The sequence below is a fragment of the Amblyomma mixtum genome, unplaced genomic scaffold (assembly GCF_055824585.1).
Source record: "Amblyomma mixtum isolate Tamu unplaced genomic scaffold, ASM5582458v1 scaffold_21, whole genome shotgun sequence".
Classification (NCBI taxonomy): Eukaryota; Metazoa; Arthropoda; class Arachnida; order Ixodida; family Ixodidae; genus Amblyomma; species Amblyomma mixtum.
Window position 1 is genome coordinate 10,001 of NW_028317718.1, and position 15,000 is coordinate 25,000.

The following is a 15,000-nucleotide window of genomic DNA, read 5'->3' on the forward strand; positions in this document are numbered from 1 at the left end:
TTATTCGGACTTTGCCGTTCGGGCGCGTCTGGCCCGGTAGACGGGGTCGCTTTATTCGGACTTTGCCGTTCGGGCGCGTCTGCCCCGGTAGACGGGGTTGCCTCTTTCGGACTTTGCCGTTCCGGCGCGTCTGCCCCGGTAGACGGGGTCGCCTCTTTCGGACTTTGCCGTTCGGGCGCGTCTGCCCCGGTAGACGGGGTCGCCTCTTTCGGACTTTGCCGTTCGGGCGCGTCTGGCCCGGTAGACGGGGTCGCTTTATTCGGACTTTGCCGTTCGGGCGCGTCTGCCCCGGTAGACGGGGTCGCTTTATTCGGACTTTGCCGTTCGGGCGCGTCTGCCCCGGTAGACGGGGTTGCCTCTTTCGGACTTTGCCGTTCCGGCGCGTCTGCCCCGGTAGACGGGGTCGCTTTATTCGGACTTTGCCGTTCGGGCGCGTCTGCCCCGGTAGACGGGGTCGCTTTATTCGGACTTTGCCGTTCGGGCGCGTCTGCCCCGGTAGACGGGGTCGCCTCTTTCGGACTTTGCCGTTCGGGCGCGTCTGCCCCGGTAGACGGGGTCGCCTCTTTCGGACTTTGCCGTTCGGGCGCGTCTGGCCCGGTAGACGGGGTCGCTTTATTCGGACTTTGCCGTTCGGGCGCGTCTGCCCCGGTAGACGGGGTTGCCTCTTTCGGACTTTGCCGTTCGGGCGCGTCTGCCCCGGTAGACGGGGTTGCCTCTTTCGGACTTTGCCGTTCCGGCGCGTCTGCCCCGGTAGACGGGGTCGCTTTATTCGGACTTTGCCGTTCGGGCGCGTCTGCCCCGGTAGACGGGGTCGCTTTATTCGGACTTTGCCGTTCGGGCGCGTCTGCCCCGGTAGACGGGGTCGCCTCTTTCGGACTTTGCCGTTCGGGCGCGTCTGCCCCGGTAGACGGGGTCGCCTCTTTCGGACTTTGCCGTTCGGGCGCGTCTGGCCCGGTAGACGGGGTCGCTTTATTCGGACTTTGCCGTTCGGGCGCGTCTGCCCCGGTAGACGGGGTTGCCTCTTTCGGACTTTGCCGTTCCGGCGCGTCTGCCCCGGTAGACGGGGTCGCTTTATTCGGACTTTGCCGTTCGGGCGCGTCTGCCCCGGTAGACGGGGTCGCTTTATTCGGACTTTGCCGTTCGGGCGCGTCTGGCCCGGTAGACGGGGTCGCTTTATTCGGACTTTGCCGTTCGGGCGCGTCTGCCCCGGTAGACGGGGTTGCCTCTTTCGGACTTTGCCGTTCCGGCGCGTCTGCCCCGGTAGACGGGGTCGCTTTATTCGGACTTTGCCGTTCGGGCGCGTCTGCCCCGGTAGACGGGGTCGCTTTATTCGGACTTTGCCGTTCGGGCGCGTCTGGCCCGGTAGACGGGGTCGCTTTATTCGGACTTTGCCGTTCGGGCGCGTCTGCCCCGGTAGACGGGGTTGCCTCTTTCGGACTTTGCCGTTCCGGCGCGTCTGCCCCGGTAGACGGGGTTGCCTCTTTCGGACTTTGCCGTTCCGGCGCGTCTGCCCCGGTAGACGGGGTCGCTTTATTCGGACTTTGCCGTTCGGGCGCGTCTGGCCCGGTAGACGGGGTCGCTTTATTCGGACTTTGCCGTTCGGGCGCGTCTGCCCCGGTAGACGGGGTTGCCTCTTTCGGACTTTGCCGTTCCGGCGCGTCTGCCCCGGTAGACGGGGTCGCTTTATTCGGACTTTGCCGTTCGGGCGCGTCTGCCCCGGTAGACGGGGTCGCTTTATTCGGACTTTGCCGTTCGGGCGCGTCTGCCCCGGTAGACGGGGTCGCCTCTTTCGGACTTTGCCGTTCGGGCGCGTCTGCCCCGGTAGACGGGGTCGCCTCTTTCGGACTTTGCCGTTCGGGCGCGTCTGGCCCGGTAGACGGGGTCGCTTTATTCGGACTTTGCCGTTCGGGCGCGTCTGCCCCGGTAGACGGGGTTGCCTCTTTCGGACTTTGCCGTTCCGGCGCGTCTGCCCCGGTAGACGGGGTCGCTTTATTCGGACTTTGCCGTTCGGGCGCGTCTGCCCCGGTAGACGGGGTCGCTTTATTCGGACTTTGCCGTTCGGGCGCGTCTGCCCCGGTAGACGGGGTCGCCTCTTTCGGACTTTGCCGTTCGGGCGCGTCTGCCCCGGTAGACGGGGTCGCCTCTTTCGGACTTTGCCGTTCGGGCGCGTCTGGCCCGGTAGACGGGGTCGCTTTATTCGGACTTTGCCGTTCGGGCGCGTCTGCCCCGGTAGACGGGGTTGCCTCTTTCGGACTTTGCCGTTCCGGCGCGTCTGCCCCGGTAGACGGGGTCGCTTTATTCGGACTTTGCCGTTCGGGCGCGTCTGCCCCGGTAGACGGGGTCGCTTTATTCGGACTTTGCCGTTCGGGCGCGTCTGGCCCGGTAGACGGGGTCGCTTTATTCGGACTTTGCCGTTCGGGCGCGTCTGCCCCGGTAGACGGGGTTGCCTCTTTCGGACTTTGCCGTTCCGGCGCGTCTGCCCCGGTAGACGGGGTCGCCTCTTTCGGACTTTGCCGTTCGGGCGCGTCTGCCCCGGTAGACGGGGTCGCCTCTTTCGGACTTTGCCGTTCGGGCGCGTCTGGCCCGGTAGACGGGGTCGCTTTATTCGGACTTTGCCGTTCGGGCGCGTCTGCCCCGGTAGACGGGGTCGCTTTATTCGGACTTTGCCGTTCGGGCGCGTCTGCCCCGGTAGACGGGGTTGCCTCTTTCGGACTTTGCCGTTCCGGCGCGTCTGCCCCGGTAGACGGGGTCGCTTTATTCGGACTTTGCCGTTCGGGCGCGTCTGCCCCGGTAGACGGGGTCGCTTTATTCGGACTTTGCCGTTCGGGCGCGTCTGCCCCGGTAGACGGGGTCGCCTCTTTCGGACTTTGCCGTTCGGGCGCGTCTGCCCCGGTAGACGGGGTCGCCTCTTTCGGACTTTGCCGTTCGGGCGCGTCTGGCCCGGTAGACGGGGTCGCTTTATTCGGACTTTGCCGTTCGGGCGCGTCTGCCCCGGTAGACGGGGTTGCCTCTTTCGGACTTTGCCGTTCCGGCGCGTCTGCCCCGGTAGACGGGGTTGCCTCTTTCGGACTTTGCCGTTCCGGCGCGTCTGCCCCGGTAGACGGGGTCGCTTTATTCGGACTTTGCCGTTCGGGCGCGTCTGCCCCGGTAGACGGGGTCGCTTTATTCGGACTTTGCCGTTCGGGCGCGTCTGCCCCGGTAGACGGGGTCGCCTCTTTCGGACTTTGCCGTTCGGGCGCGTCTGCCCCGGTAGACGGGGTCGCCTCTTTCGGACTTTGCCGTTCGGGCGCGTCTGGCCCGGTAGACGGGGTCGCTTTATTCGGACTTTGCCGTTCGGGCGCGTCTGCCCCGGTAGACGGGGTTGCCTCTTTCGGACTTTGCCGTTCCGGCGCGTCTGCCCCGGTAGACGGGGTCGCTTTATTCGGACTTTGCCGTTCGGGCGCGTCTGCCCCGGTAGACGGGGTCGCTTTATTCGGACTTTGCCGTTCGGGCGCGTCTGGCCCGGTAGACGGGGTCGCTTTATTCGGACTTTGCCGTTCGGGCGCGTCTGCCCCGGTAGACGGGGTTGCCTCTTTCGGACTTTGCCGTTCCGGCGCGTCTGCCCCGGTAGACGGGGTCGCTTTATTCGGACTTTGCCGTTCGGGCGCGTCTGCCCCGGTAGACGGGGTCGCTTTATTCGGACTTTGCCGTTCGGGCGCGTCTGCCCCGGTAGACGGGGTCGCTTTATTCGGACTTTGCCGTTCGGGCGCGTCTGCCCCGGTAGACGGGGTCGCCTCTTTCGGACTTTGCCGTTCGGGCGCGTCTGCCCCGGTAGACGGGGTCGCCTCTTTCGGACTTTGCCGTTCGGGCGCGTCTGCCCCGGTAGACGGGGTCGCTTTATTCGGACTTTGCCGTTCGGGCGCGTTCGCCCCGGCCGACGCGGGACGAAAGTCGTTTGCGACTTTGCCTTCCCTGTGTAGGGCGTTCAAAGGCGAATCTTTTGTTACCAATCTCGTCACTTTGCTGCCAGTCTGGGCCGAGATACGTGCGATTGAACGGTATCGCCTAGGCAGACGCGGTACGGGGTTTTCGAATTTTTAAAGGTCCTTTTCTTTGGCGGAGCACGACGAATTTTACAGCGCCGCGTCGGCCGCGCTGCGGCGCATCTTTTTCGATCATCACATTGCGGTCGGAGCAGCGGGCGATTAACCGCTCGCGACAGGGAGACTTTGACCATTTCAAACTTTTCACGGCCGGCCCCTATGTCTCAAGCCTACGAATTTGAAGTCAGTGTGCAGGCGAATCTTTTGCCACCGGTCCCGTCGTTTTCCTGCCATTCTCGCTCGAGATAGGGGCGATTCAACAGTCTCGCCTAGGCAGACGCGGTCCCGCCTAGGCAGACGCGGTTCCCTCCCCGGCGAACGCGGTAAATGGTCTTCGAGTTTTTAGAGGCACTTTTACCTGGCGGAACGCGACGAAATTTACGCCACGCGTCGGCCGCGCCGGCGCGCATCTTGTGCAGTCATCCCCGACCCGCTGCTTCCAATGTAGCCGGAGCAGCGGGTGATTGACCAGTCTCGCAAGGGGCCGCCTTTTCGAATTCTCGCGGCCGTCGCCTTGAGCGCAGCCGCTCAGTTTTTAGTTGCGCGCGTTGGGCTGAGAAGGGCGAACATTTTGAGACCTCTCCCGTCCCTTTCGCGCAACGCAAGGCAGAGTTACGCTCGTTTGAAGCTCGCCTAGGCAGACGCGGTCCCGCCTAGGCAGACGCGGTTGCCTCCCCGGCGGACGCGGTGAACGGTCTTCGAACTTTTAAGGGCACTTTTAACTGGCGGAACGCGACGAAATTTACGCCACGTGTCGGCCGCACCGCGACGCATCTTGTGCAGTCATCGCCGACTCGCTGCTTCCAATGCAGCCGGAGCAGCGGGCGATTGACCAGGCTCGCAAGGGGCCGCCTTTTGTAATCTTCGCGGCCGTTCCCGTGGGCGAATCCGCTCCATTTTTAGATCCGCGTGTGGGGCTGAGAAAGGCGAACATTTTGAGACCTTTCTCGTCCCTTTCGCGCAACGCGAGTGAGAGTTACGCTCGTTTGAAGCTCGCCTAGGCAGACGCGGTCCCGCCTAGGCAGACGCGGTAAATGGTCTTCGAATTTTTAAAGGCACTTTGAACTGGCGGAGCGCGACGAAATTTACGCCACGGTTCGGCCGCGCCGGCGCGCATCTTGTGCAGTTATCGCGGACTCGCTGCTTGCACTGTAGCCGGAGCAGCAGGTGATTGACCAGGCTCGCAAGGGGCCGCCTTTTCTAGTCTTCGCGGCGGTTCCCGTGGGCGCAGCCGCTCAATTTCTAGTTCCGCGCGTTGGGCTGAGAGAGGCGAACATTTTGAGACCTTTCCCGTCCCTTTCGCGCAACGCAAGTGAGAGTTACGCTCGTTTGAAGCTCGCCTAGGCAGACGCGGTCCCGCCTAGGCAGACGCGGTTGCCTCCCCGGCGGACGCGGTAAACGGTCTTCGAGTTTTTAAAGGCACTTTGAACTGGCGGAGCGCGACCAAATTTACGCCACGGTTCGGCCGCGCAGGCGCGCATCTTGTGCAGTTATCGCGGACTCGCTGCTTGCACTGTAGCCGGAGCAGCAGGTGATTGACCAGGCTCGCAAGGGGCCGCCTTTTCTAATCTTCGCGGCGGTTCCCGTGGGCGCAGCCGCTCAATTTTTAGTTCCGCGTGTGGGGCTGAGAAAGGCGAACATTTTGAGACCTTTCCCGTCCCTTTCGCGCAACGCAAGTGAGAGTTACGCTCGTTTGAAGCTCGCCTAGGCAGACGCGGTCCCGCCTAGGCAGACGCGGTAAATGGTCTTCGAATTTTTAAAGGCACTTTGAACTGGCGGAACGCGACGAAATTTACGCCACGGTTCGGCCGCGCAGGCGCGCATCTTGTGCAGTTATCGCGGACTCGCTGCTTGCACTGTAGCCGGAGCAGCAGGTGATTGACCAGGCTCGCAAGGGGCCGCCTTTTCTAATCTTCGCGGCCGTTCCCGTGGGCGAATCCGCTCCATTTTTAGATCCGCGTGTGGGGCCGAGAAAGGCGAACATTTTGAGACCTTTCCCGTCCCTTTCGCGCAACGCAAGTGAGAGACGCTCGTTTGAAGCTCGCCTAGGCAGACGCGGTCCCGCCTAGGCAGACGCGGTAAATGGTCTTCGAATTTTTAAAGGCACTTTGAACTGGCGGAGCGCGACGAAATTTACGCCACGGTTCGGCCGCGCCGGCGCGCATCTTGTGCAGTTATCGCGGACTCGCTGCTTGCACTGTAGCCGGAGCAGCACGTGATTGACCAGGCTCGCAAGGGGCCGCCTTTTCTAATCTTCGCGGCCGTTCCCGTGGGCGAATCCGCTCCATTTTTAGATCCGCGTGTGGGGCCGAGAAAGGCGAACATTTTGAGACCTTTCCCGTCCCTTTCGCGCAACGCAAGTGAGAGTTACGCTCGTTTGAAGCTCGCCTAGGCAGACGCGGTCCCGCCTAGGCAGACGCGGTAAATGGTCTTCGAATTTTTAAAGGCACTTTGAACTGGCGGAGCGCGACGAAATTTACGCCACGGTTCGGCCGCGCCGGCGCGCATCTTGTGCAGTTATCGCGGACTCGCTGCTTGCACTGTAGCCGGAGCAGCACGTGATTGACCAGGCTCGCAAGGGGCCGCCTTTTCTAATCTTCGCGGCCGTTCCCGTGGGCGAATCCGCTCCATTTTTAGATCCGCGTGTGGGGCCGAGAAAGGCGAACATTTTGAGACCTTTCCCGTCCCTTTCGCGCAACGCAAGTGAGAGTTACGCTCGTTTGAAGCTCGCCTAGGCAGACGCGGTCCCGCCTAGGCAGACGCGGTTGCCTCCCCGGCGGACGCGGTAAATGGTCTTCGAATTTTTAAAGGCACTTTGAACTGGCGGAGCGCGACGAAATTTACGCCACGGTTCGGCCGCGCCGGCGCGCATCTTGTGCAGTTATCGCGGACTCGCTGCTTGCACTGTAGCCGGAGCAGCAGGTGATTGACCAGGCTCGCAAGGGGCCGCCTTTTCTAATCTTCGCGGCCGTTCCCGTGGGCGAATCCGCTCCATTTTTAGATCCGCGTGTGGGGCTGAGAAAGGCGAACATTTTGAGGCCTTTCCCGTCCCTTTCGCGCAACGCAAGTGAGAGTTACGCTCGTTTGAAGCTCGCCTAGGCAGACGCGGTCCCGCCTAGGCAGACGCGGTTGCCTCCCCGGCGGACGCGGTAAATGGTCTTCGAGTTTTTAAAGGCACTTTGAACTGGCGGAGCGCGACCAAATTTACGCCACGGTTCGGCCGCGCCGGCGCGCATCTTGTGCTGTCATCGCGGACTCGCTGCTTGCACTGTAGCCGGAGCAGCGGGTGATTGACCAGGCTCGCAAGGGGCCGCCTTTTCTAATCTTCGCGGCCGCTGCCGTGGGCGAATCCGCTCCATTTTTAGTTCCGCGCGTTGGGCTGAGAAAGGCGAACATTTTGAGACCTTTCTCGTCCCTTTCGCGCAACGCAAGTGAGAGTTACGCTCGTTTGAAGCTCGCCTAGGCAGACGCGGTCCCGCCTAGGCAGACGCGGTTGCCTCCCCGGCGGACGCGGTAAACGGTCTTCGAATTTTTAAAGGCACTTTGAACTGGCGGAGCGCGACGAAATTTACGCCACGGTTCGGCCGCGCCGGCGCGCATCTTGTGCAGTCATCGCCGACTCGCTGCTTCCACTGCAGCCGGAGCAGCGGGCGATTGACCAGGCTCGCAAGGGGCCGCCTTTTCTAATCTTCGCGGCTGTTCCCGTGGGCGCAGCCGCTCAATTTTTAGTTCCGCGTGTTGGGCTGAGAGAGGCGAATATTTTGAGACCTTTCCCGTCCCTTTCGCGCAACGCAAGTGAGAGTTACGCTCGTTTGAAGCTCGCCTAGGCAGACGCGGTCCCGCCTAGGCAGACGCGGTTGCCTCCCCGGCGGACGCGGTAAACGGTCTTCGAGTTTTTAAAGGCACTTTGAACTGGCGGAGCGCGACCAAATTTACGCCACGGTTCGGCCGCGCCGGCGCGCATCTTGTGCAGTCATCGCCGACCCGCTGCTTGCACTGTAGCCGGAGCAGCGGGCGATTGAGCAGTCTCGCAAGGGGCCGCCTTTTCTAATCTTCGCGGCCGTTCCCGTGGGCGAATCCGCTCCATTTTTAGATCCGCGTGTGGGGCTGAGAAAGGCGAACATTTTGAGACCTTTCCCGTCCCTTTCGCCCAACGCAAGTGAGAGTTACGCTCGTTTGAAGCTCGCCTAGGCAGACGCGGTTGCCTCCCCGGCGGACGCGGTAAATGGTCTTCGAGTTTTTAAAGGCACTTTGAACTGGCGGAGCGCGACCAAATTTACGCCACGGTTCGGCCGCGCCGGCGCGCATCTTGTGCTGTCATCGCGGACTCGCTGCTTGCACTGTAGCCGGAGCAGCGGGCGATTGACCAGTATCGCAAGGGGCCGCCTTTTCTAATCTTCGCGGCCGTTCCCGTGGGCGAATCCGCTCCATTTTTAGTTCCGCGCGTTGGGCTGAGAAAGGCGAACATTTTGAGACCTTTCCCGTCCGTTTCGCGCAACGCAAGTGAGAGTTACGCTCGTTTGAAGCTCGCCTAGGCAGACGCGGTCCCGCCTAGGCAGACGCGGTTGCCTCCCCGGCGGACGCGGTAAACGGTCTTCGAATTTTTAAAGGCACTTTGAACTGGCGGAGCGCGACGAAATTTACGCCACGGTTCGGCCGCGCCGGCGCGCATCTTGTGCAGTCATCGCCGACCCGCTGCGTCCACTGCAGCCGGAGCAGCGGGCGATTGACCAGTATCGCAAGGGGCCGCCTTTTCGAATTCTCGCGGCCGTTGCCTTGAGCGCAGCCGCTCAATTTCTAGTTGCGCGCGTTGGGCTGAGAAAGGCGAACATTTTGAGACCTTTCCCGTCCGTTTCGCGCAACGCAAGTGAGAGTTGCGCTCGTTTGAAGCTCGCCTAGGCAGACGCGGTCCCGCCTAGGCAGACGCGGTAAATTGTCTTCGAATTTTTAAAGGCACTTTGAACTGGCGGAGCGCGACGAAATTTACGCCACGGTTCGGCCGCGCCGGCGCGCATCTTGTGCAGTTATCGCGGACTCGCTGCTTGCACTGTAGCCGGAGCAGCAGGTGATTGACCAGGCTCGCAAGGGGCCGCCTTTTCTAATCTTCGCGGCCGTTCCCGTGGACGAATCCGCTCCATTTTTAGATCCGCGTGTGGGGCTGAGAAAGGCGAGCATTTTGAGACCTTTCTCGTCCCTTTCGCGCAACGCAAGTGAGAGTTACGCTCGTTTGAAGCTCGCCTAGGCAGACGCGGTCCCGCCTAGGCAGACGCGGTTGCCTCCCCGGCGGACGCGGTAAACGGTTTTCGAATATTTAAAGGCACTTTCACCTGGCGGAACGAGACGAAATTTACGCCACGTGTCGGCCGCGCTGCCGCCCATCTTGTGCAGTCCTCCTCGACCCGCTGCTTCCACTGTAGCCGGAGCAGCGGGTGATTGACCAGGTTCGCAAGGGGCCGCCTTTTCGAATGTTCACGGCCGTTCCCGTGGGCGCAGCCGCTCAATTTTTAGTTCCGCGTGTGGGGCTGAGAAAGGCGAATATTTTGAGACCTTTCCCGTCCCTTTCGCGCAACGGAAGGCAGAGTTACGTTCGTTTGAAGCCCGCTCCGGTAGACGCGCTTATGACCCGCGGGGGTCTGGGTACTTATCGCTGCATATATAAGGGGGCATACCGCCTAGGCAGACGCGAAACAGTAAAGCGTCCGCTTTGTCAGCAAAGTCCGAAACGGACCTCTCGACGCCCGGGAGGTGAATTCGGGCTTTAGGCGGCCTCGGCAGATGTGATTTTCATGAGTTTGTGCATTATTTATGCGAGTTTTGCGGCGAACGCGCCTCGAGTACGGCGGCTCGCCCGACGGCTATGTCCACGAGTACGGCTCGTGCGGGGCGCCGCGGAAGCGCGGTTGTGCGATGCCGCAGCAAAGCGCGCACGATTTGAGTGGCTTTTGCGGCGAACGCTCCTCGAGTACGGCGGTTCGCCCGATGACAATGTCCACGAGTACGGCTCGTGCGGGGCGCCGCGGAAGTGCTTTTTTGCGATGCCGCAGCAAAGCGCGCTCGATTTGAGGGGCTCTTGCCGCCAACGCGCCTCGAGTACGGCGGTTGGCCCGATGACAATGTCCACGAGTACGGCTCGTGCGGGGCGCCGGGGAAGCGCTTTTGTGCGATGCCGCAGGAAAGCGCGCACGTTTTGAGCGGCTCTTGCGGCGAACGCGCCTCGAGTACGGCGGTTCGCCCGACGGCTATGTCCACGAGTACGGCTCGTGCGGGGCGCCGGGGCAGCGCTTTCGTGCGATGCCGCAGGAAAGCGTGCACGATTTGAGCGGCTCTTGCGGCGAACGCGCCTCGAGTACGGCGGTTCGCCCGATGACCATGTCCACGAGTACGGCTCGTGCGGGGCGCCGGGGCAGCGCTTTCGTGCGATGCCGCAGGAAAGCGCGCACGATTTGAGCGGCTCTTGCGGCGAACGCGCCTCGAGTACGGCGGTTCGCCCGATGACCATGTCCACGAGTACGGCTCGTGCGGGGCGCCGGGGCAGCGCTTTCGTGCGATGCCGCAGGAAAGCGCGCACGATTTGAGCGGCTCTTGCGGCGAACGCGCCTCGAGTACGGCGCTTCGCCCGACGGCTATGTCCACGAGTACGGCTCGTGCGGGGCGCCGGGGATGCGCTTTTGTGCGATGCCGCAGCAAAGCGCGCACGATTTGTGGGGGTCTTGCCGCCAACGCGCCTCGAGTACGGCGGTTCGCCCGATGACAATGTCCACGAGTACGGCTCGTGCGGGGCGCCGGGGCAGCGCTTTCGTGCGATGCCGCAGGAAAGCGCGCACGATTTGAGCGGCTCTTGCGGCGAACGCGCCTCGAGTACGGCGGTTCGCCCGACGGCTATGTCCACGAGTACGGCTCGTGCGGGGCGCCGCGGAAGCGCGGCGTTGTGATGCCGCGGCAAAGCGCGCACGATTTGTGCGGCCCTTGCGGCGAAAGTGGCACGAGTACGGCGATTTACTCACCCACGGAGGTCTGGGTACTTATCGCTGCTATTATATGGGGGTCCCAGTGGAGCAGTCGGCGGCGCGCGCCCGCGTGTGCGCGCCGTGACCGGGTCTGATATGCGGCCTCGTGCCCAGCGTGTCCCCGTCCCTCGGACCCCACGGCATTCGTCTGCAGCCTCATCCGCGTCTGCGATAGGGGCTGGTTGTCGGACGACGCTGTTTCCACGTTTTACGAGGTGTGTTCCGTGCTACCCGGACTCGATTCCGTGCGAGCGCGCCGAAGACGCGGGCGTGTCCCGTCGTCTGGCGGCTTGGCCGTCTCGGCTACGCAGCAAGCGCCGTCCAGTTGCCTAATGCTGCGGCCCTAGAGGCCGATGTGCGCACTGGTGGGCGCGTTACAAATGCTTTGCCTAAAGGCACACGTGCTCTCTTGCCGCGTGGCGATTGCCGTACCTACGGGTCGGATGCCGCAGCGAGCTCGAACGATGCACGGGCAGCGCAAGCTGCCGCGAAAAAGATGCGTCGCGCGCTGGGGGTTTATGGCGGCCCTATCGGCGGCGACGAGGCACCCTTCTGGGGCGAAAAGGGAATGCCTATGCATCATACCTGGTTGATCCTGCCAGTAATCATATGCTTGTCTCAAAGATTAAGCCATGCATGTCTAAGTACATGCCGAAATAAGGCGAAACCGCGAATGGCTCATTAAATCAGTTATGGTTCCTTAGATCGTTTCTTTCTACTTGGACAACTGTGGCAATTCTAGAGCTAATACATGCATTGAGCCTGAAGGCCTTTGGCTGACGGGCGCTTTTATTAGACCAAGACCCATCGGGCTCTGCCCGTACTCTGTGGTGACTCTGGATAACTTTGTGCTGATCGCATGGCCATGAGCCGGCGACGTTTCTTTCAAGTGTCTGCCTTATCAACTTTCGATGGTAGGTTACTTGCCTACCATGGTTGTTACGGGTAACGGAGAATCAGGGTTCGATTCCGGAGAGGGAGCCTGAGAAACGGCTACCACATCCAAGGAAGGCAGCAGGCGCGCAAATTACCCACTCCCGGCACGGGGAGGTAGTGACGAAAAATAACAATACGGGACTCTTTTGAGGCCCCGTAATTGAAATGAGTACACTCTAAATCCTTTAACGAGGATCAATTGGAGGGCAAGTCTGGTGCCAGCAGCCGCGGTAATTCCAGCTCCAATAGCGTATACTAAAGCTGCTGCGGTTAAAAAGCTCGTAGTTGGATCTCAGTTCCAGACGAGTAGTGCATCTACCCGATGCGACGGCTCGGACTGAACATCATGCCGGTCCTCTCTTGGTGCCCTTCATTGGTGCGTCTCGAGGTGGCCTGCGCTTTTACTTTGAAAAAATTAGAGTGCTCAACGCAGGCGAGTCGCCTGAATAAACTTGCATGGAATAATAGAACAAGACCCCGTTTCTGTTCTGTTGGTTTTTGGAATACGGGGTAATGATTAAGAGGGACAGACGGGGGCATTCGTATTGCGGCGCTAGAGGTGAAATTCTTGGACCGTCGCAAGACGAACTACTGCGAAAGCATTTGCCAAGAATGTTTTCTTTGATCAAGAACGAAAGTCAGAGGTTCGAAGGCGATCAGATACCGCCCTAGTTCTGACCATAAACGATGCCAACCAGCGATCCGCCTGAGTTACTCAAATGACTCGGCGGGCAGCTTCCGGGAAACCAAAGTATTTGGGTTCCGGGGGAAGTATGGTTGCAAAGCTGAAACTTAAAGGAATTGACGGAAGGGCACCACCAGGAGTGGAGCCTGCGGCTTAATTTGACTCAACACGGGAAAACTTACCCGGCCCGGACACTGGGAGGATTGACAGATTGAGAGCTCTTTCTTGATTCGGTGGATGGTGGTGCATGGCCGTTCTTAGTTGGTGGAGCGATTTGTCTGGTTAATTCCGATAACGAACGAGACTCTAGCCTATTAAATAGGTGCGGGGTTCCCAGCACCTTACAACCTTCTTAGAGGGACAAGCGGCTCCTAGCCGCACGAAACAGAGCAATAACAGGTCTGTGATGCCCTTAGATGTCCGGGGCCGCACGCGCGCTACACTGAAGGAAGCAGCGTGTCTTTATCCCTGTCTGAAAAGACTGGGTAACCCGTGGAACTTCTTTCGTGATTGGGATAGGGGCTTGCAATTGTTCCCCTTGAACGAGGAATTCCCAGTAAGCGCGAGTCATAAGCTCGCGTTGATTACGTCCCTGCCCTTTGTACACACCGCCCGTCGCTACTACCGATTGAATGATTTAGTGAGGTCTTCGGACCGATGTCCGGCGCGGCCTTTCGGTTGCGCCGGTCTGTTGGAAAGATGACCAAACTTGATCATTTAGAGGAAGTAAAAGTCGTAACAAGGTTTCCGTAGGTGAACCTGCGGAAGGATCATTACCGGATTGTGCTTGTCACACCCGGCGCCGCCCCCACTTATAAGCGGGGGAAGGCCTCAACCGCGGAGTTGCGAGATTCTGAAGCCGCTTCTCTGCACAAACTGTTGCGCCCAGCGGAGCTCCGTCACCAAGGGAAAGTCGGACGGGCTGTATCCGCAGGTTTGAACGGCGTAACGCACCACTCATGGTGGGCTTTCGGTTGTCGACAACCGTCGAAGAGGCGCAAACAGAGCCGGTAGGCAGGCCGAGGGAAAGGCCTGCCCGCTGCCAAGGGAACGGCGGCGGCTGCTGCGAAGTACGAAAGGAAACGCTGCTCGCTGGCTTTGTCGTGTTGCGACCACGAGTCGGTAGGCGGGCCGAGGGAAAGGCCTGCCCGCTGCCAAGGGAACGGCGGCGGCTGCTGCGAAGTACGAAAGGAAACGCTGCTCGCTGGCTTTGTCGTGTTGCGACCACGAGTCGGTAGGCGGGCCGAGGGAAAGGCCTGCCCGCTGCCAAGGGAACGGCGGCGGCTGCTGCGAAGTACGAAAGGAAACGCTGCTCGCTGGCTTTGTCGTGTTGCGACCACGAGTCGGTAGGCGGGCCGAGGGAAAGGCCTGCCCGCTGCCAAGGGAACGGCGGCGGCTGCTGCGAAGTACGAGAGGAACCGCGGCTCGCTGGCTTTGTCGTGTTGCGACCACCAGTCGGTAGGCGGGCCGAGGGAAAGGCCTGCCCGCTGCCAAGGGAACGGCGGCGGCTGCTGCGAAGTACGAGAGGAACCGCGGCTCGCTGGCTGGGAAACTGCGCTTCTGCGCGACGCGCACGCGGCGGGACGCGCGCGGCCCAGGGAACGGCCGCGCGCGAAAGGTCTCGCACTGCGGGCGCGGAGTCTGACGCCGCGCCGACGGCGCGAAAGGAGGCACCGGGACCGAAAAGGACGAGGGATTATAATCCCGCACTTTGAACGCATTCGCGGCAGCCGGGTTCTCTTGCTGCTTCGTCCTTCCCAGCCTTCGAGTAGTCTGTCGGTGCGCTACCGAAACGCCGTCCATGGCACTGTGGCCGGTGGGCTCCTATTGCGGGAGTAGACTGATGAACGTCCGCTTTGCGGCTTGTTCCAAGTACGCGCTGCGTAGCCACGGCTAGGCGGTGCCTGTCTCCTTGCGAAGCAATGATGTGGCGAAATGGTCGAGTAGGGAGCAGCACGATGGCGCACCCGGGGGCGACCGGACCGGGGGGCGTTGGGAAAACCCCCTCCCCTACAAAAGGGTGCAGCAGCGGTAGGCGGTGATGACTCGCCTTGAAAGATGTGAACAGCAGTTGAGTGTGAACAGCAACAAAAAAAACCGCTGCTGGAGTCCGGGGGTAGCGTCGCTGCAGATCGCAGAAAGGTGCGTGAGGACGGTGGCACAGAGCTCCAAGAATGTATATTTCTAGCAAACGCCGGTGCTTCGAGGTGTTCTGCGGTCAGGCCCGTGCGGGCGGAGCGGGCGTGCCCAAGAAGGCACAAGAAGACCCACCTCTGATGAAGACCGGAAT

At 61.3% G+C, this 15,000-nt stretch overlaps 1 non-coding gene across 1 annotated transcript; it reads left to right on the forward strand.

Annotated features, from left to right (window-relative positions):
• The first annotated feature begins 11,671 nt into the window (after positions 1–11,671).
• On the forward strand, positions 11,672–13,486 carry LOC149324579 (small subunit ribosomal RNA). Its single transcript, XR_016286815.1, has one exon. It is a non-coding gene; the product is annotated as a small subunit ribosomal RNA (ribosomal RNA).
• Positions 13,487–15,000: the final 1,514 nt, after the last annotated feature.